Genomic DNA, 23,197 nt, shown 5'->3' with positions numbered 1-23,197 from the left:
ACAAACCCCAGATAAATTTAGTTTGACCATCAACAGACTCAACTGAACTTATACCCGGACATAAATAGACAAAAAGAAAAATCTTCCTATTTTACTTACCATCAGAATAAGAAATTCAAATATGTATTCCAAAATGAAAAAGTTTCAGAGAAATCTGACCAGCTCTGACAAGAGATGGATCATGACAAACTGCTATGCCTGTAGTTGGAGAGATGAATACTTCATTCCTGTCTGGACACAGGCTGCTCTAGTTTTCACTCAGATATAAATGATTATCCTTAAACTAAACTTGAAACCCACTACAACTGCTCCCCGTAGCTGCATTCATTCACCATATTCCTTGCATTAATTTCATGACGTTTCTTGACACACTGGGATAAACCAAACCTCAGCCAAACTTAAATTCACATAAATCCATTTCTGTTCTTCCTAGCAGTGATTCTACCTGCATTATTTACTTGGTAATTATTGATCTAGATGCTAGAGGCAGTTTGGGTTTTTTCCTTTCTTCCTAAGAACATCCTGGTTTTGGCCTGGTTACAGCAACCATCACTCTCCAGAAAGATTTAACTTTTCCAGCATCCTTTGGTGGAAAAGGTAGAATCTGTTTTTTGAGTATTTTTTTTTGTTTGGTTTTTTTTTTTGGGTGTTTTTTTGGGGTTTTTTTTGGTTTTGGGTTTTTTTTTTTTTTTGTCTTGTACTTAACAGCTGATCACACAGTTAATTGGAGATCCAATTAATTTCTGGTGGTGTTAGCCTCAAGTCTGTATATCTTTTAAAAATGTCTTGAAATATAGAAATTTGAAAGATTATGGAATATGGCACATACAGAACATCTCACATGCAAAGGTATGAGCAGTTCAAAAACATTATTTGAAAGAGCATAAGATACCTTCATGACCAGTGAATTCAACCATGTACACACGGGTCAGCCAAGGCGCAGAACCCGTACATGAATCACCCTGCCTAAGGCTACTCAGGAGGTGAATGGGAATGGGAAGGAGAGGCACAAACACCAATCTTGGTTCTGTTTGGTGTTCTGGCCACCTGCAACACACCTGTCCTGAGGAACAGGAGGCAGGTTAATGGCTTCAGCAATCACATTAGCCACGGCTTTCCTTTGGCAAAGGCACCCATTGTACCGATATCTTGGATTTCAGAGTCTTTAGAAAAATAACTAGGTTATTATTCACCAGCTATGAAGTAAGACACTCCCTGCTTGTAATTTCTTCTGCAGTGATAGCAGAGAGGTCAGCCATTAAACATGGCAGTGTGACAATCATAAAACACTACTCAAAAAGTGATTAAATGTTCAGAATAAAATTGCCTTTTTTATTCATATAAATTTTGGCAAGAAAAACTCCATATTTACATCTAAAAAAGCTTCAACAATCCCTTTGCAAAGAGGGTAAATCTTGCTACCTGTTCCCAAAAAGGATGAGGAAACAATGGAAGAGATTTTAAATTTTAACCTCTCTATTTTAAGACACTTTTTGGCACTTGATTGATGGCCACAGAACTCAGGAGCTACTGTTTGGGAGCCTGCTGACTAAAAGCTCACATCACCTGAAACTTGGATGTGAAAAGCAGGGAGTGTGACAACCCTCTAGATGCACAAACAAAAGCAGGGGAAAAAATATAGGCGTAGAAAATAAGAATCTTTGACTACTAAATGGCATTGACTTCTCATTATTAATTACCAGGATTTCTTGACAAATGGAAAACACAGCTTCCCTGTGCTAGGTACTGTACTTAGAGTGAGGGTGCACCAGCAGCCTGTATATATGTAACAGCAGATCGAAGAAATAAAGAAGAATTAAAGCACAAGGATTAAGATACTGATTCTTCACTCTTAAGTTGAAGCATGTTACTAATCTTCCTAAACTAGGAAGCTAGGAACCTGCACTTTCTCTACATGAATGATAAAAGTGAGACAAGATGAAGCAGTCCCTGTGTTCTTCCCTGCTTGTTGCTCACTAGGGTCCTGGCTGATGCAGTTTGATGCTTGCACCTGTGATGCCAAGCCACAGCAATTTTCTCTTGTTTTTTGGCAAGTCAGTTCCCAAAGCTGAGGTGGAAATTCAGATTAGAACTCCTCAGTCAGAAAGTCTGTCTTCACAGGCACTCTTCTAGTACTGTGAAATAGTACTGGTGTAGTTTCATAAATGAATAACTGACCCAGAAAGAGAATACTTTTCTTTAAATCATTTTGAGGCAAAACAATGCCCACATGATAATTACAGGATGTTTGATTCATATTACAACCTGGCAATAACTGTCCAGCATAGCTGAGTTATGATCTATGGCTTTATCCATAGGAAAATACTACTTTTTAAGAGAAGTGTAGCAGTGATATCATATATTGAAATATACCTCCACAGTAAAGCTAAGGACTCACTGATTCAGATGCTAACAAAGTCCAGGCAATTTCCAACTGCTTCAATTTCTTTCACTGCTACTAGAATGAATCCCTTTGAAATGAAAATAAACACCTACACTCTGTTGTAACCACTCAAATCTGAACAGACACCCATAGAACACAGAACAGATGTTATAGCAGAAAATGCCTCATAACGCTGCCTTTGAACAGGACCCAACCCAGTGGGTCTAGATTTAGAAGTTTCTGCCCACCAGAGTAAAGTAAGAGTTTGTATTCCAACATGTATAGTGATAAAAACCTATTGTAAAACTGCTCCTGGGCTAAATTTTATGACAAATTCACATTGTATATGTTGAATATATCATGCACTGTCCAAAATCTGAAGAGACAGGAATATTACTCAAACACCAGGGCTCAGAAACACTGGCACTTTCAGAACATGAGCACCACTTAATCACTGGCACTTTTAGAACATGAGCACCACTTAATCACCACCTGTCCTCTTAAGCAGCTGTACCCAAGGCCTGGGACCTTTGCTTGTGCTGCCATTTAGTCTTGTGCTGCCAGCAATTGGGGCAGCCCATAACTTACCATCCAAATCACTGGCTGATTTCAGCCTCACCCTTGCTCCAAGAGCCCTGCCCATCCCTAAATACTACAGAAAGGGAACAGAAGCTCAACACAAGCTCCTCAAAACTGGTAAATAGAACCATCAAAAAGCTCACTTCAGCCTCTGTCTGGAGAAAGAGCCATCCCCACTGTGAACCATCCAAGGCACAGGGTGATGGAGAGGTCAGAAAACCAGTCTCTTGCCCAAGAATAACCTGGTAGGATATTAATCTGTCTGTCAGCAGCAAAAGTGATGTCACTACTGTTCTAGCATGCAAGAAGGAGTTATTTGTCATTGCCTCTGTTTTGGTCAGAACATGAGATTTAAGCAGGAAGAAAAAACCCAAAACCACAAAGCACACAATCTCAGTGTTCCCCTAGAAAATTCTCACAGGGCTGAGATTAAATAATCAAATAGCTAATCACCGTTCCAGCCCATGGCTCCAATCTAACAAGCACATTGACTACTTGTCAGCAATGACAACAGACATTTGGGAAGCCAGGGGACCCTCCAAGCAGAGAGAGTATTGTGGGGACAGGCAAGGGCATATTCTCCAACTTACGGAAAAGTGGGAACTTCAATTCCCCCACTGTACAAAACAGGATGGAAGATCTCAGTTTGCCAAGAGTTTTAAGGGAAGTTAAAAATGAGTTTAAAATCATTACCTAAACATGTAAACATCCAGGGCAAATATTGTATTATTCATAGTACTTTAGATGTTAACTATTCAAGATTTCACTTAATATATTTTTCCAACACTGAGATAATGGAATAATACCAAAACACAGTGTATGTTTATGATCTTTTAAGATTGTAATTTGTTTTGATTATATCAAACAGCATCTGCTCTGCTTTCTCTTTACTCAAAGCACCAAGAATGTACCTAATAATAATATCACTTTATTTTTAAATTTGTCTTTCTGCGCATTCATTAGAGTGAAATTCTTCCAAAGCAAACTTGAAAATATAAAACAAAACATGAGGAGAAAACTCAAAATCTGTAAAGAATATTGCACATTTGCATTTGTTTTACATTTCTGAGAAAAAAGTACCTCTGCTACACTTCAGACTCTGACTCATCTGTAGAGAAGTCCTAATCTTATGTTTATGCCATGCATTGGAGTAGTGATGCATTGGCTATGATCACTGTGGTGTACAATTTTTAATTTCCTAGTGGCAACATTTTTTATTGTGACTGGAGGGTTGTTTATAGTTGTAATTTTGAGATGCATTTTTGTTGTTCTTCTTCTGGTCTTTTATTAACATACTGCCAGATAGCACTCTATGATGGCCCATGCTGGGTTAGTGATAATGTTGTCTGCACTGGCAGGTGTATCGTGGCAGATTATGGGCATAAAATGGGCAGGGGGCAATCAATTTGTCAGAATATTTACAAATTTCAAATTGCTGTCGACACCCTTAATGACTTGTACAGTGAAAAATATTGCTATGTCACTATATCTGCTCTGCATGAAGAATGGTAATAGTTGGAGAAGACGGGCCAGGAGGGAGACAGCCCTCATTCAAAATAAAGAGCTGTGATTGACATGAAAATTTGCTATGAAGCCAAAAGAAAGGTAAACTCACTTAGATTTAAGTGGTTTTATTGGCGACATACTGAACCAAGAGACCTTGCTAGCCTTACATAGACTCAGCTGCAGAAACATGTATCAGTCCTATACAACACCTAACAGAAAGCCACTGATTGTCCAATTCCTCCATCCCATATCAGTTTTCCGGGATACCTCACCTTTCGTTGCTATCCTCTCTGAACTAAGATGAGAGGGGAAAAATAATTCAGTCATGGTAAAAGGTAGTAAGTAAGAAGAGAAGTCAAAAAAAACTTATATATAATTTCACCTGCTTTGAAAAAATTGAATTACACTTTATCTGGATTACACTTATCCACACTCATTGTCTGAGTGGAAACAACTGCTGAGAGACCCATCAGCATCGCTGATAACAACTTCCTCACCCAGCCCTTCTGCCTCTTCAGAGTTTTCAATCTTATTCCTGCCAGAAGCCAGGTATAAGATCATGCACCCCACACCAACCTAATCCTTCCCTCTGGTGAGTACAAACTCTTCCACTGACCAGATCAGAGGTCTGTATTCTTAATGAGGGTGTTTTGGGTAAAACAGCACAAGGCCATTTAGGCAGCAAGATGGTGATGGTGATCACACATGTAGCTGCTGGGATCACTTTTATCAACACATAAGTAAGCACTTCAGTAAAAGTGTCACGTTAGATCACTCTTTGAGATGGCACATGAAAGATAAGAAAACTGCTCTGACAAAACCAGAAGGATAGTAGTAGAACTGGAAATATAAGTCAGGTCTCCTTAGTACCAAACTTGTTTCTTATCCATGCAGGAGTGCTTTCTTCCTAGTCTGTTTTTCTATACACAAGACCTACAGGAGTTTTTTGATAGCATAAGGTTTTTGCAGTTTAACTTTATAATTACAAAAGAAGAACAGTTTGAAAGGTACTGCCTGAAATATGATCATTTACCTCTTGTTTCAGTACACATTACCAGTGCTGTTTTTCATAATCTTTGGAAATGTTAAAAATAAAAATGTTAACAGTCTGAGCATCTGGTTTGTTATAAAATGGAATACATTTACCTAAAAATGAAAGAATTACAAATGCCTTTAATGTTTCTATAGAAACTAGAAAATCACAAACCACTTGAGTCAGAGCTGTTAACATAAGAATCACATATATTTTCTCCATATATATGCAAAAACATATTTCCAGCAGAACAAAACCTGTTTGGACTTCAAACAAAATGGAAGTGATGGCAAAGTCTTTTGAAATCCAGGACCATTGCTTAGCCATGGACCAACAGAAACATGAAAGAATCGCAAGATCTGCCAAAATTCCTCATATTCTAAATCTTTTCTTTCACTCACAGTCACATATTTCTTACATTTGCTACATAAGAAGCCATTGCAACACACATACTTCAGCATTAATAAGTACTTATTAAAAATTACTTCAGTTTCGTCCCAAACAAAAGCACAAACCCAGTAATTTTGCATTTCTCCCTCCTTTCCTCTTTTTAAGCACTGTCACAGGATGTCAGCAGATATTAGAAAGTGAGGATATTTTCTACAGAAGAAGTAGTTGTTATGAATAAGTTATTTCATTCATTTGACATGGCAAAAGTAGTTTCAATTTTAACATGCAAAAATTCCATCACAATCAAGAAGCCAATGCACATATAAAATTGCCCCTGTAAAACCAACCTGAGTCCCACGTGCTTCTGGCATCTCAGTGAGGGTTCTGCACTGAGCACACAGTTATACTCTAGATCCAGAGAGAGAGACCTGGGTGTCTCCACTGGTCATCAGTTAGGTGGAAAGAATCAGCCCTCCATCATGATCATATACACCTACTGACAGTAAAAGGAGCACAGAGCAACCACAACTCTAATTAAAACACTCAGTCAAAACAGGGGAAAAGGATATCATTCTCCATGAAGATCACCATTTCTTGCTAACAAGAATTTTCAGACCTGGAACAAGTTTTACCAAAATGAAAAAGGAAAACAAAATTTAAAAATAATAAATCCATCATATATACTTGTTAAAAGCTTCAGTAACCTATGGCTGTTACTCTGAGTAATCTCTGAATTTGTATATAATGATTTAAAAATAATTTTATTTTCACCTATGGAACTTTGGAGCTCATATTGAGAAATACTTGAATTTACCGGAGTACCAAGTGGGACTTGTGGGAAAGCTACATTTCTTTCAGTCTAAAGAGTCCATTTATAAACATTAAGGTAAGTAAACACAGAAGGTAACTTCATTTTAATCTAGTTTAGTCCTAAATATTAAAAACCATTAATGAAATCTTGATTTCAAGAATTAAAATCTGTTAGTTATCTCTGCTCTTATTTCTGATCACTTATACATGACTCATGAGACTTGCGTGTTTTGGGATATTTGTAAGAAAGTGCAATTCATCAACATTAAAGAAGAAGCATAACATCCACATTAAAGAGATCTTCAAGATCTTTTAAAATATTTTTAAATACAGGCTGCAATTGTTCTTGGTATTAACAACTGGTAAGACGGATGAAATTCTCGTCACCCGATTTCAGCTGTCTCACAGTTTAATGGCTTATTAAAGCTAGAAATAGAAGATTCCTGTAACATCAACAAAGAGAAAGAATCCCACATAAAAAAATAAAACCAAGTGCACTTGGGAGCACACAAGCTTTAGAGGAGAATAGGTGACTAGACACCTGATTTTTTGATGGATAAAATTAGATGAAATTAACCTTTTTTTTGTCATTCTCCCCAGCCAGATTTCAAATATTCATAATTTATGTGAATTCTGTCTTACTTTCACCAGTATGGTAGGTAGCAGTATTGGTTTAGGAATTACAACCTTTAAGAAACTGCTGAAATAGACTCAGGTATTGGTTTAGTTTCTGATAAGGAGAGAACAACACATTCATCTGGAGAACTGGAATTTCTACGTCAGTGGTGGTGTTAACATGCTAACCACATGCCTCTGAAATTCTAGCTCAAGCAGATGTATTTCACAACTATCTCATAATACTCATAATATCTGAGCACATTTTTCTGAGACAGATTGGACAACACAAACTTATAAGAAATAATGCAAATACTCTTCCTGAAACCAGCGGCAGTAGTAATGTGAACAAATGCTCATTAAAATACGTAATCTACAGTGTGATACTTGAGGGTTGCCACCTATCAGTCAGAAATCCTGAAAAAGGCAAGGTTGAGCATTTAGTTTTCCTTCAGTTTCCATGGTTATTTTAAGGTCTGTAAATGACCTCTCTAGAGAAATTAAATTAAGCATAGATTTTTTTTTAATACAACAAGCACCATGATTCAGAAAAGAATTGTGCTATCTGTAACTTCATTCAACAATAATATTCTTATATAAACAGATATATAAACTATTTCATTGACATCCTGCTTCCTGGCATTTAGAATTAATATTTTATTAGTAATCACCCAAATACAATATATCAGGACTACCAGTGAACTTGTGCTACACTGGAATGTACCAAAAACGTTCGAAATTTCCTTACTGTTATTTCTGTCTATTCATTAACACTGCCACTAGTACAACCCCACCCACCCCATTGTACATAGGAGAATTGACCATATTGATAACAAAAGAACTGCTTCAGCATAGAAGCAAAAGCAGAAGAAAAACTGTTCCCCCTGAAAAAATGCCAAAAAATTACTGTCTTTCACATGTCTGAAGATATTTTCTATATTTATTTTCTCCTCTCAATTAAGATGTTGTTCTTTATTATTAATTAAATGAAAAACATCCACAGCCAGTGATTGAATTACCCCAAAGTACCTGCTTAAAAAGATCAATATAGATCAAACGAAAGGGTAGAAAGTACCACTAGTCTTCTTAATGTAAGTGATTTGGCTCAAGGAAGGTTTTGATCAAATTAAGTGGAGAATCTAATTAACCTGTGATTAAATTAAGTGGAGGGTAAGCTGTATAGGCATAAATCCCATACACATCGAGATGAAACTAGTAGTAATGCACATATTTACAGAGGCTGCCAAGGGAAAGAAAGCAATACATTCAGCAAAGAAAAAAAAGTTCACAGAAAGAAAGGGAAAATAAAGCATGAAGGGATTAGAATACAGAAACATAAAGACAGCCACAGATAATGATTACCATTGGAAGAACATTAGCCAAACCTGGGAGATTAAAGACTGTGAATATACTAAAGCATAATAAAAATTCTTCTAGATTAAAAATCTAAAGCAGTGCAAAACTCAGTGATTCATATTGAAACTGAATTCCAGACACTACTGAACAGACTCTTGTACGAGGTCAAATTATATCTGTCAGTAGTTTGTACCTTATGGGCAGTGTGATGAGATTAGATGTAGGACAAGTTGCCGATTCTCAACACAGGCAAACAAACCCCATGCCATTCCTACAGGCAACAAACCACTGCTCCTTGAGAACTGGGATGTTTATGATGGGAGAACTGGGATGTTCAGTGAGTTACACTCACTGAAGAGCCATTTGCAACAATTCAAACAGTCAGATATCCTTCCTTGCATGACCCAGTCTCTTGTAAGAGACCACTACCTTATTTCTGTCTCAGAGCTCTGAATAGTATCACTATAACCTATTTCTGAAGAAGCCTGCACATTTTTCACCCACTGCCAAAATCCTGTTACAGCAAGGCTGAAACAATAGAAGTCAGAGCTCTTTGTGACTCCACACCACCCAATTCTGCAACAAAATTATATGTCTTCAAAACAACCGGCTTCAATTAGCACTCCATTTAAAAGAATGAGGAAATCTTGAGATAGATGCCAAGACAGGCAGAAATCCCAACAGTTTATTGTCTTTATCTCATACTGCCTTTTTGCTGAAGTTTTAGAGAAAGAATTGTTGACCTTGTGCAGCTTAAAAATAATAAGATCTATACATGTCTTTCACCCTTATTAGACCAACAATACATTAATCTTGAGCCTCCTCAGACGATATTTTGAAATGCTGCTAGTTCTCCCTGTATTCAATCTGGGGCACTTACACAAACTTTGTTTAGGTATTGTTGATACATTCAATAGATTTAAAAAAGCCTGGAAAAATAATTGGTTACAAATTATTCAAGAACAATAAATACAAACAATAAGATGGCATTATAGAATAATTAATGGCAATATAGAATAATTAATGGCATTATAGAATTTCTTGCTAGCTGCAAGAGATTACATAAAAGTGCCATTCCAAATGTAGCAGTTCCATTCTACCAAGGCAGTGGTAGTTTTTTAGAGACAGAATTCTTGACTAGTTGTCTTTTCTTGCTAGACAAAGACTGACTTCCTGGAAGTGCAAGACAATCATCTAGAAGATACAAGCCCTACAGTATTTCAGGGATCAGTGAGACACCTCTGTGTTTTTTCAAAACCTATCTGCTCAAAGACCATAGGCAATTACCTTGGTCTCCAATTTTATGTAGCAACCCTACTTCCACATCTATTGGCAATTTTCCACAGTTTTGAAGCCTTGTAAAAATTCAGCAGACAGTAATTTCTGAGAAACAGAAAAAATAAAGCTCATAAAGCTAAAAAATCCAGCTAGTCAGCATCATTTCCAAACCTGAAAACCTGACATGTTTTTCAGTGTTGCAGTAACACATTAATATGAGTTTTTGGTTACATTTTGTTCATAGTGATGATTTCTTGTTTAAGCCAGTAGCCAGTAACAGGTCGCCTTTTTTTTTCCTTTTTCAGCCAAAGAGATTTACTTCTACAAAAATAGCCTCCGTTTCGCAATCAATACCAGCACTGAACAATTGAATTGGAAATCATACTGTATAATCAACTCCAAGACTCAAGAGGAAGAATACCTATTGTTCTTTTCTAAGCAGACAAATGGGGATCTCTGTTATCTCTTAAGTATCAACAATTATGCAGTGAAGATATTAATTTTCCTTTAACAGACATGGAATTATATATCTGGCTGCTGTCAGCTGTTTTACGCTACTGGAACAATGAATTAACCTTGCCTCATGCTGGCAACTATGTAAAATTAAATATTATATCAAGAGCATGCCTTTCCTAACTCAGATGATTGCAAAAACTTTGCATCATAAAACCTTTTAAAGCAGTTTAATCTTCTTTAACTGTATGAAGTAGCTTTTTTTTTTTTATATACAGTACCTCTTCATTTTTGTACATCTAATAGTAACAGTAACTTTAACACAAAGTGTAATAATATTTTCACTTCATCTCATGTGGGTTGCAGAACTTGTTGCAGCATCTTCAGTCCCCTTTGACAGTCCTGTTTATTTCTTCTCTATAATTCATTATATCCCAAATAAAATTGGCAGGTACCCTGCCAACAATCAGGAACATTGGAAGTTCCCACAAAGACCTCTGGTTTTCCAGTGCATTGCACATAATCATGGTTTCCATGACCTTCATGACATTTTATCACGTGCCCTGAAACAGGGAGGAAAACTAGATAACAAACCTAAGGAAATGGCTCAAACTAAAGCCATTATTTATCTTGGTTCTCATGACAGCCAAAGATTAATGGACACACAATTTCTCTATTTAACTTTTCAGACAGATTTTGTTCAGACCATTGAATCTTAACTCCGTGTTCCTCAGAAGGTACTCACTTTTCTGTCTAATTTCCAACTAAAGGGCTTGTAGAAACATTCTTGCAATTGCTTTGAGTTCATTCTCACTGAAAAAAAAAAAAAAAAAAAAAACAAACAGGTGTTAATAGCTATACTAGGTCAATAAAGTGTGCATTGGCTCCTTCAGTGGAGAGCAGTGCTTTGAAAATTTCTTATGCTTTTATTAATTCTTGTGTCTTACACGATTATCTCTACCTGTGGAGAATAATCAGCCCCTTATCCTGCTACTTAGTGTTATACACACTTAAGACTGCTACACCTCATTGCAAGTGATTCCAAGTTTATTCTGTAAGCAATTTGAACTCACCTACCAGGTTTGGGTTTTTTTCCCAAGTATTTATAAGCAGCCGTGTGTACTAGCAAGTTAGCTGTACCTATGGCATTCTAACCCTGCGTACATAGCATCTGTTTCTTAGGAGGCAGAAGGATTTTTTTTTTTTTATGTGTTTCTTTTTACATCTTTTCAAGGAGGGGCTAGAAGCATCAAAACAAAGGCTAATTTTGAGAAATAATCATTCACTTGCTTAGCATGTTCCTAATCTATAGTTCACTTTGAGAATAGTCTTTAATATAACACTCCCACAGAATACCTAATTTAGGGCAAACTGTGAGGAATCAATACTGAGTTAAAGTCTATGAATTCTTCTTCCCTCATCCTTGCTTAGATGTAAAAAAGTGAAATATTTTTTCTGTATTAATAATTAATAGAGAATTTCAGCACATTTTTAAATTGAAAGTGGTGGTCTCAAGCCAAAGGTTTCTCCTTGATTACGACCTTCTGCTGCTGCCCTCAGGAATGCTGATTTTACCTTGAGTATCTGACCTTTCTCTGTTTTGGACAGAAAACCTCTGGCCAAAGAAATCCTGCAATTCCTCTCTCCTTATCAGGAAAGGTCTCCTTGCTCACCAGATGACTGGACAATGGGAAGATTATTGGAGAACTACTCTCCTGAGATCCTGTACCATGGGTTCTAGATGCTTCTGCCAAGCAGAAGGAGCAGATGCATGGAAAAAACTATGGTCAAGGCAGAAGTCCAGTGTGTCTGGAGTTTTTGTTACCTGCCATTCAGAGTCTTCCACCAAGGAAATAAGGGTTCTTTTCTCTTTTGGACTGTTAGATGTGGCTAGATAAGAATAGTATCTGACTCAAACAAGAAAATCTTTCGGACATGAAGTGGAGAGGTAGTTCAGTTTCCCAAACAATTACAAAAGTGTTTTCTATCACTTTATAATTGAATGATTTTTCTTTAAAGTTCATTCTCTAAAAACAAACAAGATTCATTTTTCATGTATTGAACCTTTTTAATTTTAAATTTGCTTTATGTATTTCAAAAATATAGTGGAAGAAATGAAAATTCCAGGCCTACTAGTAAAATCTTTGCAAAACTGTGAAAAATTACACTTAAGGGCAGGTCATCACTAAGGGCTTCCAGAATAAAAATCATCACTGCAGGTTGCATAACCAATAAGTGCTTATTCTTTGACATCTCTCTATCAGTTATGTCCAAAAAAATGCTGTTAAATGAATTGTGAGTTTGAGAGACCTAGGAAATAATTGCTGCCATGTTACTAAGAAGAAGTAATTTTCTTAATATTAGGAAATAAAATCAAACAATTTTAGTACAAATTGATATAGAGAATAATAAAATATTTTACTAAAGATTCCTTCTGGGCATTCTGTTTCAAGTCCTGGGCTATATATTCCCATTCTTTCTGAGGCAGAAGTCAATAGAAATTGCATATAAAAACTAGGACAGTACACTGGCCTCTAAGGAGCCTGGATACCCTAGGCAACCTGGAAATCATCCATCCTTCCTTGTTTTTAGTCTCTCACACAGCTGAGATACTAAATGTTTCACAAATTTTAATATGCCGGTTCACACACATCTCTAAAGAATATGGATATAATTGGCAATAGCATAAGAAAATGAATAAAACTAAAATACACCCAAACTCATCAAAAAACATGAAGAAAACTTCAAACTTCAAATATTTGTTTTATTTTCTAAACCTGCTCCACAAGCAGAATTGTGCCAGATGCCAGACAGCATGGGACAAAGACCAAAAATTCTTTGTTTTAGGATTAAGTTTCATAAAAAGATTGCCTTTCACTTGCACCTCACTGAAGGACAAAGTGGACCCACAAGCAAGAGAGGTCTCTTCTCATTATTACACCTCACGTGATGCAACCTCCTGTGACCTGATTTAGAAAGCTGAGTGATTAATTTAACGCCTCTTTACTTGGCTCAGTGCCACACAGAAATACCTTAGCTGGTGTTTGAAGGACTTGGTTTCTATACCAGACACTTTGTTAGACACAATGAGCACACTGGGTCATAGCAAAGGGTCAGTTAGGCCACTGACCTCTTTCAGGCAGTGGTCAGTAGCATAAGCCCAGGAAACGTCAGAGGCACATAAGTATTTCAGGTCCAGAATAAACTCTCATCCACCAGTGATCTGAGGGTCAAGACTTTCAAGCCAGTGTGGCATCTTTGCCTTCCACAATTCTCTGTAATCTTTTATCCCAGGAGATTGTGCAGCTGTTTTTCAAGTTAGCACAAAGCCAAGAATCCAGGGACATTGTGACATGCAGAGCACTGTGCTAATCATCCTTTCTTCACTTAGAAATAAAAGTAAAATATCCTTTGACCACATGTATAGAGAGACCTAAAGTAGGAGTCAGTTGGATATGAAATTCCTGAAATGACTGTTATCATACCCACTGTTCTAAAATAAGTATTTCTACGTGTCATTACAAAAGACAAAAGGACAGAGAGGGAGGAGAACTCTTGTCCACAGGAGGAAAATACGTTCACATCTTAAAAGGTGGGTTTGTCTGTTTTGTTTGTAGAGTCAGAACTGTGGTCACAAACACATTTCACCGTTTCTACAGTTCAAAGCTGGAGTACAGCAACATCAAATTAGAAACAAAGAAATTAAAAATAGTTTCATTTAAACCTAATTATATAATTAATACAATTCTTTGTATTACACAAAAGGTTAATATCATAGCAACTTACTGAAAGAATTTCTGTGAGCCTCATCAGGAATGTTAATAATTTAGATACCATGTGAACTACAAGAAAAATCCCTGTGATACATTTGTCTGTATAAAGTAGCAGTTTTCAAGGTTATTATTTTCATATGTCTTAATAGAGGTGAGTGCTGGTAACTGGAAAACTAAATATACTTTGAGATTTATGAATTCAGTAATTGCATTTCAGTGCTAATTAAAAGCAAAGCCAATAAGAATATTTCAGATGGGGATTAAAAAAGTGTCTTCTGAATACACATGTATGTGTAATATATAGTACCCATATAATGCCACTATTTAGAATTTCTCTGCCTGTTGTCTGAGGAGATGTACATGCAGACCTCCAGCAACAGAGCTTTTCGTGACTGAAAATGCTGCCATTCCCCCTGTCTGGTTGGGCCACAGAACACCAATCAATTCATTACATAATGCAATACTCTAGATATGGCAAAGAAGAAATTAAGAGTTAGAAAAGCTAAAGTGGATTATTGATTTTGACTCATATAAAGCACAACAACGTTAAAATGCAAAGGTTGTTACTTGTAAGACTTAGAAGGGTTTTGGAAGCCAGTTCTAGATTCCAGATTTGTGCAGGAAGAGACCAGAAAAGTCAAGAAACAGAACAAGGGTACTCACAAAAAGAGAAGGCAAAAAGTCTACTAGTAAGGGAAAACAAATGAAGAAGAAACTCAAGAAAAACTGTAATAGGACCTAGGAAACTTAAGTTGCATTCTCCAGACAGATGAGATTCATGTATATTAATAATAACCTCTGAGTAGAAGGGGAACTATTAGATGTTTTGGATAGGTTTTTTCTGTTAGTAACCAGTGGTATCTACTTACCACCATGATGTATGTTCAAATTGTACCTGAGCCTCCAATTTTCTGCCAAAGACAGTGCAACACTGTCTCATATGTTCACCAAAAGAATGAGTAAAAACCCTGTAAGGATATTCCAAGAATCATATTCATATAGAACCTTATTTAGGGGAACATACTAATTTATGGTCTCTCTCACAATCATTCGCTATGTCGTGGCAACTGTTTGCCTTTTCATCTGCTTTCCCTTTTCATTCCTTGTTGCTAGTTGTAATCACCTCCAGGCAAATGGAATTATTATAGAAGACTTTTCATCTCTACTGGTATTATGTTTATGTTTTAAAGAAATGGTTTTGAACTAGGAGCAGTAATGGATGAAAGAGCAAAGTTGAATACAGGGGAAAAATAGCAGCATTGTAGAGAAGAAAGCTAAATGGGAGGATAAAGATGACCTTATTTGTTCAAAAAGCGTTATGGGTTGCTTTTCATTCCTTCTTAGCCACAGATTCAAAAAATTAATGTTTTTAATTTTCTTTTCTCATTTCAGACTTTTAGTGTCTATATAAGCACAGGAAATAAAGAAAAAAAAAAAACAAATCAAAAAACCCATCAAAAAATAAAGAACAACAAAACCCACAACCCCCTACAATTTTTTTTTCATTGTCCTAACAAAAAAATTGTATATTTTCCATTTCCTGTTTCTGAGAGACTAGTTCTTACACAAGATGAAAATTTGCCTTTCTGCAAAATAACTTCACAAACAAGAATGTAAAGTTACAAAATATTAAGGAAAAGCACAACCCTCATACAAAAAAATGTTGCAGTAGATGATGTTGGTGGAAATTGACATTTTAATTTCTTTTGATCTTTACCACTTCTTAAAAACACATACTAAATTCTATTCAAGTTTTAAAACTGTGTAGTCACCCTGAAGATGGGAAGGCCATCCAGACAGAGGGATGTTATCTGACATAAAACTAAAGTCACTATCACTCTTTATGTAAGCTTGGAATGTGGAATCAGAGCTCACTTACATATGAAGATACAGAAAATGTAAGTGAACTTTTTCATATTAACTTATCACACAGACTGAGGAGTGTGGTTGTTGCCTTCTATTGGTTATGAGGGTGGGAAAAACCAGTCATGAAATGCAACCTGCTTGAAAGAAATAGCCAATCCAATGGAACACATGTTGTAATCACAACCTCATCTATCTACTATATATACACCTGAAAACATGAAACAAAGAACAGAGAGAGGGTCCAACCACCAAAAACAGGGCAGCACAATATGGAACAAAAATGAAGTCGAATTTATTTTTCCCTTTGTACAGAAGGAAAATATGTTAAAGTACATAGGTATTTATTGCAAAAGACATCATTAACAAAAACTGGATTTTACCTAGTGCTAAACATCCCAATCAGACTCAACTTAGACCTCTTAAAAACATAATTAAAATAAAGTTTTCCCCATCACAACATTACAATGGTATTTTCACATTGCAGTATTCAGAGAGCATGAATTCATTCCTTGCTGGCAAGAATACACTTTGACATTTATTAGAAACATAGTTTTAATCTTAAAGACTATAAAAATTACATTAAAAAAAAACCTACAAGTTTTCTTACAAGCAGCAAAGAGGCTTGAGTTAGAGGATTGTTAATTAGAGTTAGGAGACATTGCAAATTCCTCATGGACCAGCACAGTGCTGAGGCAATGATAATATTCATTGGTAATGGTCAAGTATTGTCCATTGTCCAACTTCTCTCTGCTGTTTATTTATTTGATTAACAAAAATAATTTGCTTGGTAGAAATACCTGACCTGTTGTGAATGTTTCCCTGCTTCCTGGATTTTGTTGGGATTTTCTTTCTTTCTATTATATAATGCAACATCTGCAGCAAGTTCTTTCAAACACAAAAAGACCTTGTAATTAAAAGTGTCCTAATGCAGATGTAAGTTTTATAAGTTTATTTTTTTCATTTTAGCAGAACATTCATAATTAGGCTGTACATATTTCTCACTAGAGTTTTCAACTGCAACTATAGGAGCAGATTCCCCCACCTGGCAAAGTCAGTCCCAGTCTCTCATGATATTCCTAGTTTATGAAAACTGGGGGATTTTCAGAAGGATTTTTCTTTAGTGACTCTGTTTGAAACAGTAAAACCATATCTCTTTTCCCATCTCAACAACATTTTAAGATTCTTTCTTTTTCAGTTGATTACAATGAGGACTGATGGGTAGAGAAGAAATTGCCTGAAAATTGCATCTTGTGGTGTTATGCAGAAGGCAGGTATGCATCATGAATCGTGTACTCAGCCCAGTGGAAACCAGTCCTTGGCAGGAATGTTCTGTTCTTTTCTGTCGGCTACAGCACAGAATTTGGCACACTAGAATATGCCCCAGCTTCTGTTAACAGCCAGCATGTGGTGTATCAGGGCAGAGGTATGCAACACAAATGTCGAGGAACATGGGATGGTCTATGGAGTCACCAGCCAGGTGAGTCCTTCCCCTCTTTGTTGGCTTTTTGAAGAATTCACTAAATAGCTCCACTGTGTTTGGGGTGTTTTTTTCAATGTTGCCATCATCTAGGTTTTTGTTCTGTTAAGCATTAGTGTATGATCCATGATGCTCTCTCAGGGACTATAAAAAAAGCCAAATATCTTTTTTTTTCAAGCAGCAGGGCAGTCGGAACTTCTAATGGGGTTATCAGCAAAAGGAACATCAAGACTGCTTTATGATTTCAGCTCATTCCCAAGGTGATGACAATATATTTAAAGAGAAACATGAGAACAGCCCAGTGAAAAAAAAGGTAGAGCTGTGATCCTGCCAAGATACAGGTGCTTGATTTCAGACATATGGACAATAGGGCAAGAAGTGGGGAGAAAACCACTGAAAACTAAGCATGCAGCAAAAACCTGAAATAGCTTTTCTAAAGCTGACTCATTTAATAATCCATATTATATGTTTGTACACAATTGTTGCTGTCAGTTATTTCCCCAGGATTTTTGTGGATTCCCAGTTAAAAACCACCCATCATTACAGGTGTCCCACAACTCAGCCTGAATAAAAAGGTGCTGTGAAATACTATAAGTGAGGCATCATGTTTTTTACACTGTAAACTACCTGTTTTAGACTAAACAAGGGATGAACAGTAAGCTTCAATGAAATGCAGCAATTTCTTTTCCCCTCTGGCTGCTCACGCCATAGAGCATGATGACAGAAAAAATGACAAGTGAGTCACTAAAACAACATTATTGGAATTGACAGAGATTGAGACAGTCATATTTGTCTCTAAAAGATGCAGTCTATGTTTATCTGACTGGGCTGGAGTTGATGAGTTTAGTTACCTGCAGGCTCACATCTGGTTATGTTCTAATCTAAATTCCAATGAGGTTATTGATTCTGTTTGTATAAGAACACGGGTGAAGCTGGGTGGGCTTTACAAAGTAAATTGTTGTCTGAACCATGCTAGAAGTGGCTGCTTATCTCACGTATAATGTTGCATGCAGTCGCTATGGAATATGGCTATGCCCATTACAGATATTGCTGGCTCTCTGGAGATTAATGGTTCTACAGTACTAACTCCAGAGATTTATAACTCTTGGCAATTTTATGGCCCACCTTAAATAGGTGCCCTCTGTAAAAAAAACAGCCTTTACTTAGAACAGTATGTAGTGGTAAGAGCTTCTTTACAGTGTTTTTATAGAACTCTGTGTATCAGCTGACAATTCACTCTGAGACAAATATCAGAGCCATCAAGGAGGAGGGAAAAAACCCCAACAAGTGACAACCTTGCAATAACCTCTGCAGAGGCCTCTTCTGTCCCACTGCATAACAGCAGATCAACAGTGTAATTCCAAACAATGTTGAAAAAGTCATCTTAATATTTCTATGCTTCTCTGTAATCACTGCTTTGTTCATGAGGGTGAAAGTCCTGTTAAAAATGGAACTGAGTAAGCTACTAACAAGTGGAACTCTCAACAGGTAAAAGTGATTAAAACAGTGTAAGACTGAGTAGAGCCAGTGCTGATGGAGGCCAATGTGTAGACACTTTTCTTGAGGACAGTATTATGGCAGAAAGCTATATGATGAGGGGTGAAGGAGCAATGTACATTTTCATACCCTCCCATTTTTTAACATTGAAGTTTCGTGTCTGTGTAGCTGATTTGCATTTCATAAGATCCTTCTACCAGGGACTAATAATTATAACAGCACTCTCACAACACATATAGAAACCCAGGGATCACATAAAGCTAAAAAGCAGGGGGCAAGGTGACCATGAAGACCTACAGTCTGGATTGTTTTCTATATTTGACCACTTACAGCACAGAAAATGAAGATGAAAGACAATGTCAATGCACACAGGTTGGAGAAGTTAGGGCAAAACAAGAGAAATTTTAAGCTGAATGAATACACTGGAATTTACATAAGTTTCCTTTCAGGCTTTTCTGAAAGAATTGTGTTGGCAGGTTCTAGTAAAAGCCCATTATCAAGGAACTACTTTATTAAATAGCTCCTTCACACATCTTCTAAAGTCTAGCTTGAAGTGCTGCCTGGCATGATGCAAATTGCTAAAAAGGCAGCTCAACAACCCATTCACATCCAAGTGCAGGGGTATGAGATAAAACTTGTAACCCTTAACCAAGGCTGGATTTAGGCTCCAGATAAAAGAAAGCAGAAAGATGACAGAAGACAAATTCAGTATCAGAGAGCAGGTTTCTGGATATTCCTATGGTTTCATATGGTTTCCCTATGGACACTATTTGCAGAGAACAAAGGTTATAATAAAGCAAAACAATTGCAGTAAATTACTGTGAAGCAAACCAAATGCAGTCAGTGGAGAAAGGACTTGGCACCAAACTCAGTTCCAGCTGAGCTGGAAAAGTCTCACAGGATGGTATAGTAAGTTAACTTTGCCATTGCTCTCTTGGAGTAGAAGTGCTGTAATGTATGTTATTATCCACTGATATTAATCAGTTCAAGAACATTTGAAAACTGTGCACTATGCATGTGCATCATACTTTTAACCTGGAATGCTTATGGGACTACCATAAATCCATTAGTTGATGAAAGACAAGGGTTTTACAGACGTCATTTCTATGTAACTTCTCATCAGGTAAAACACAATGAATACCTCAAGGTTTTTTATTACACTCTTTATGGACTTGTTAGAATGCATAGAGTGCATCCTGAGGGCACAGAATGCTGACATCTCTTCCATCTCTACAGATGGTATCAGCTGTTTCTGGGAGCAAACAGCAGAATTTGAAATCAAATATTGCAAGCAAGCCAATAAAAATGTTGATGCATGGAGATGTTTCAGGGTTGTTGTTTGCTTGTTTTTTAATTACTTGATATTACCTAAGCTTTGTTCTGATCACTTAAAATTCCAAGCCCCTTAAAAAAAGTCAGTGAACCAATCTACAAGTGCCAGATCAGACATGGCAACTTCTTTGCACTTCAGCTATAACCCACAGGCAAAGCTCTTCTAGCAACACAGCATTTTTAATGAAAGATCGCCACATGCCACAGGAAGCATGCAGCTTTCTCAAAACTGACAGGTTACTAAAGAAACCGTGTCTTTAACTTCATAAGTCAAATAACCTGGAGTCTTAAGAACAACTTAAGATTACTGAGTTTTTGTGGGAGTTTAGAGCCAATAGGACTGGATATATTTCCCCTCTGCAGAATAAAACTCTGGTATAACCCACCTCCCAGTTTGCATTCCACTGACAGAAAACCAGGCAAGTAGAAGCACATCTAGGTCCTGGAGCATTCAGTGGAAACATTAGAGCCTATTAACTGCTGGAAGATTGCTGTTCTTATGGCTGAGAATTGCCATCATATTTTGAAAGAGCTTCCTTTCTGTTGTAAGGAGAGTTGGGAAAAGGATCACTTACAAAATACATATATCTCCAAATCAAGCAATTTTTAATTTTCCTCAGAACTTTTTTAGAAAAATAAAATATTTCCATTCAACTTTACAAAATTCTTCAGAAGACGCAAGGTGATTGCCAGACTGACCCCTCATTGAAAATTAAGGACTATATGAATCCCAAAAGTTTTTCTTTGATCAACCATTTATTTTCTGAAAGGTTACCTAGGGGCTTTCCAAGCAGCCTTTAAAGGTGAATCAGTTTTGTAATGCAAGACAAATTAGCTGTTTTTGTTAATACATGGGTGAATTGGCACGTGCCCTTTGCCCATCATGCACACAGGTGACCATGCAGATGCAAAGTTCTCACCTCCTGTGTAGGAAGCTACACTGATTCTCCCTGGGGTTTGGCAGGAGGTAGGAGGCAGTCCTGCCAAAGATGCTCTCCTCAGAAATATGCAAGCAGCACTCACACATCTATGGAAGGACCAAAGACAAGGTTTCTTTCCTGTGTAAGTGAAAAAAAACCCACCTCTGCTTTTTGAGCAGCCTCATCAGATTCCTCCTTACTTGGGGGAGATTATATTATGGTTTAACCTTTGTTCCAGGCAGTATTTCAGGGGCATAGCTTTGCCAGTAGACAACAAGAGGAAACTGAGAAAGTCAGTAAAGAGCATGGCATGCAAAGAGCTTAGTCACTCAAGGCAAATTCCACAGGGGTATGAGGTTAACACACACAATTAAAAATCAACCATCATTGAATTAAGGTCACCACATTTCTTGGGCTTTAAGTTTTAACGGGCACTTGTTTCTCTTTTCAAATCAACTTTTTTGTGATTTCATGAAGAAAAAACTGTTGCATCCTGGATTTGGGTTCAAATTATGGGGTTTTTCTTTGTTACTTTTCCGGTTCTGTGTACCCTCGTGCACCTCCCAGGTTTTCCCCTACTCCTGCAGTTTCCGTGCCTGTCTCCCCATTTTCGCAGTCCAATTCACCCCAAAGCCCCGTGTCCGCCCCTGCCGTGTTCCCATTGGTCGCTGTAGTACACGTCATCACCACGATGTCTGTATCCATTGGGCGGGAGGACTCCCAGTCTGCCCTGTCCCACCCCTATTTCATCCCACTCCTCGACATGCTCGAGGCCATTTGCGTCCGTGCGAAGTTGGGAGCGGGATGCAGCTTTTCCACCGCAGCTCTCACAGCCAATAAAGCATCCAGCCACCACGCGGACGGATTTGGACAAATTTCCTGCCTCTTTGTTTCTTCCCTCCTGCCGACGGCAAAGCGCGGCCAGCAGCCCACCCCAGAGAGTGGCAGCAAAAGCGCCTGGAAATTGCGGTGAGCTTCGGCCCCAACGAGAAGCTGGGATGCCCAAGCTGGGCTCTCGAGAGCTGACTGGGGCCGAGAAAAGTAACGCGCAGCTGCGAAAAACAGTGATGAAATTTGCAAACAAATGGCTTTTCTATATACATTTAAAAGATGCACTAGGATGCAATAGGCATGAAGCATTCACTAAAATCATACAGATGTAAAAGTGCACAGCAAAGAGTAGTTCAAAGCACCATGGAAAATCATAACCAAAGTAAACAGAGGAGAGACTTTTTAGGTGATTTTCTATCGCCTAAAAAAAAAATATAAAAAAAAAAAAAAAAAGCAGCTCCAAGTGACAAAGCAGGTGAAAAGCTTGCAGAGCTCTTCAGAATTATCACCTCAGCAACCCTCAGGCACACATAACTGATAGGCAAAAGGGAAAAAACAACACTTGATGCCCAGGGCAAAAACAATAAAAAAGTAAATTTACAAGTTGTGGCATATAAAATCTGCAGGCACTTTGACTGTACTGATTAAGGTAGGAAAATAAGATGTGACAGAAACAGAAAAAATCTAGATCATCCTAAAGAAGAAGAGGAGGTCTTTAACAAGACCTATGAACCACGTGGCTCAAGGTGCTCCCCTGAGGTGATGCAGAAAGACTTTGAGATGACATCTGTATGAAAAAAAAAAATAAATAAAATGCAGCTGTTTGGGCCAGCCCCCGTTTTGGGCAGGCTGAGAAAAAGTTTTCTACAGAGTGAAGAGGCAAATATGTTTTAACAATGGAGATAAAGCCCGAAGACTTGACAGGAACTTGCTAAGGGATACCAAATACCCAAAGAAAAAGCAACAATTTACTGCTCTTCTGCTGTAGTAGTGGAATTCTTCCATAAGAACTTTGGAAACCCTTCTTTCTAGAATGCAGCACAGACAGTAACAAGTGGTTCAGTTGTGAGATACTCCATGAAGAATCATAATGCAATG

General features: G+C 37.4%; 1 long non-coding RNA gene across 1 annotated transcript; it reads right to left on the bottom strand.

Annotated features, from left to right (window-relative positions):
* Window positions 1-9,939: 9,939 nt before the first annotated feature.
* Window positions 9,940-20,889, bottom strand: LOC137469949 (uncharacterized). Its single transcript, XR_010996820.1, has 4 exons — window positions 20,735-20,889; window positions 15,046-15,144; window positions 10,859-10,966; window positions 9,940-10,055 (listed from the first exon to the last, which is right to left on the bottom strand). It is a non-coding gene; the product is annotated as an uncharacterized lncRNA (long non-coding RNA).
* Between the last annotated feature and the right edge of the window lie 2,308 nt (window positions 20,890-23,197).

This window comes from Anomalospiza imberbis, chromosome 3, assembly GCF_031753505.1.
Source record: "Anomalospiza imberbis isolate Cuckoo-Finch-1a 21T00152 chromosome 3, ASM3175350v1, whole genome shotgun sequence".
In the NCBI taxonomy this organism is placed as follows: domain Eukaryota; kingdom Metazoa; phylum Chordata; class Aves; order Passeriformes; family Viduidae; genus Anomalospiza; species Anomalospiza imberbis.
The sequence above is the reverse complement of the archived record's forward strand: the minus strand, read 5'-3'. Positions and strand labels throughout refer to the sequence as shown.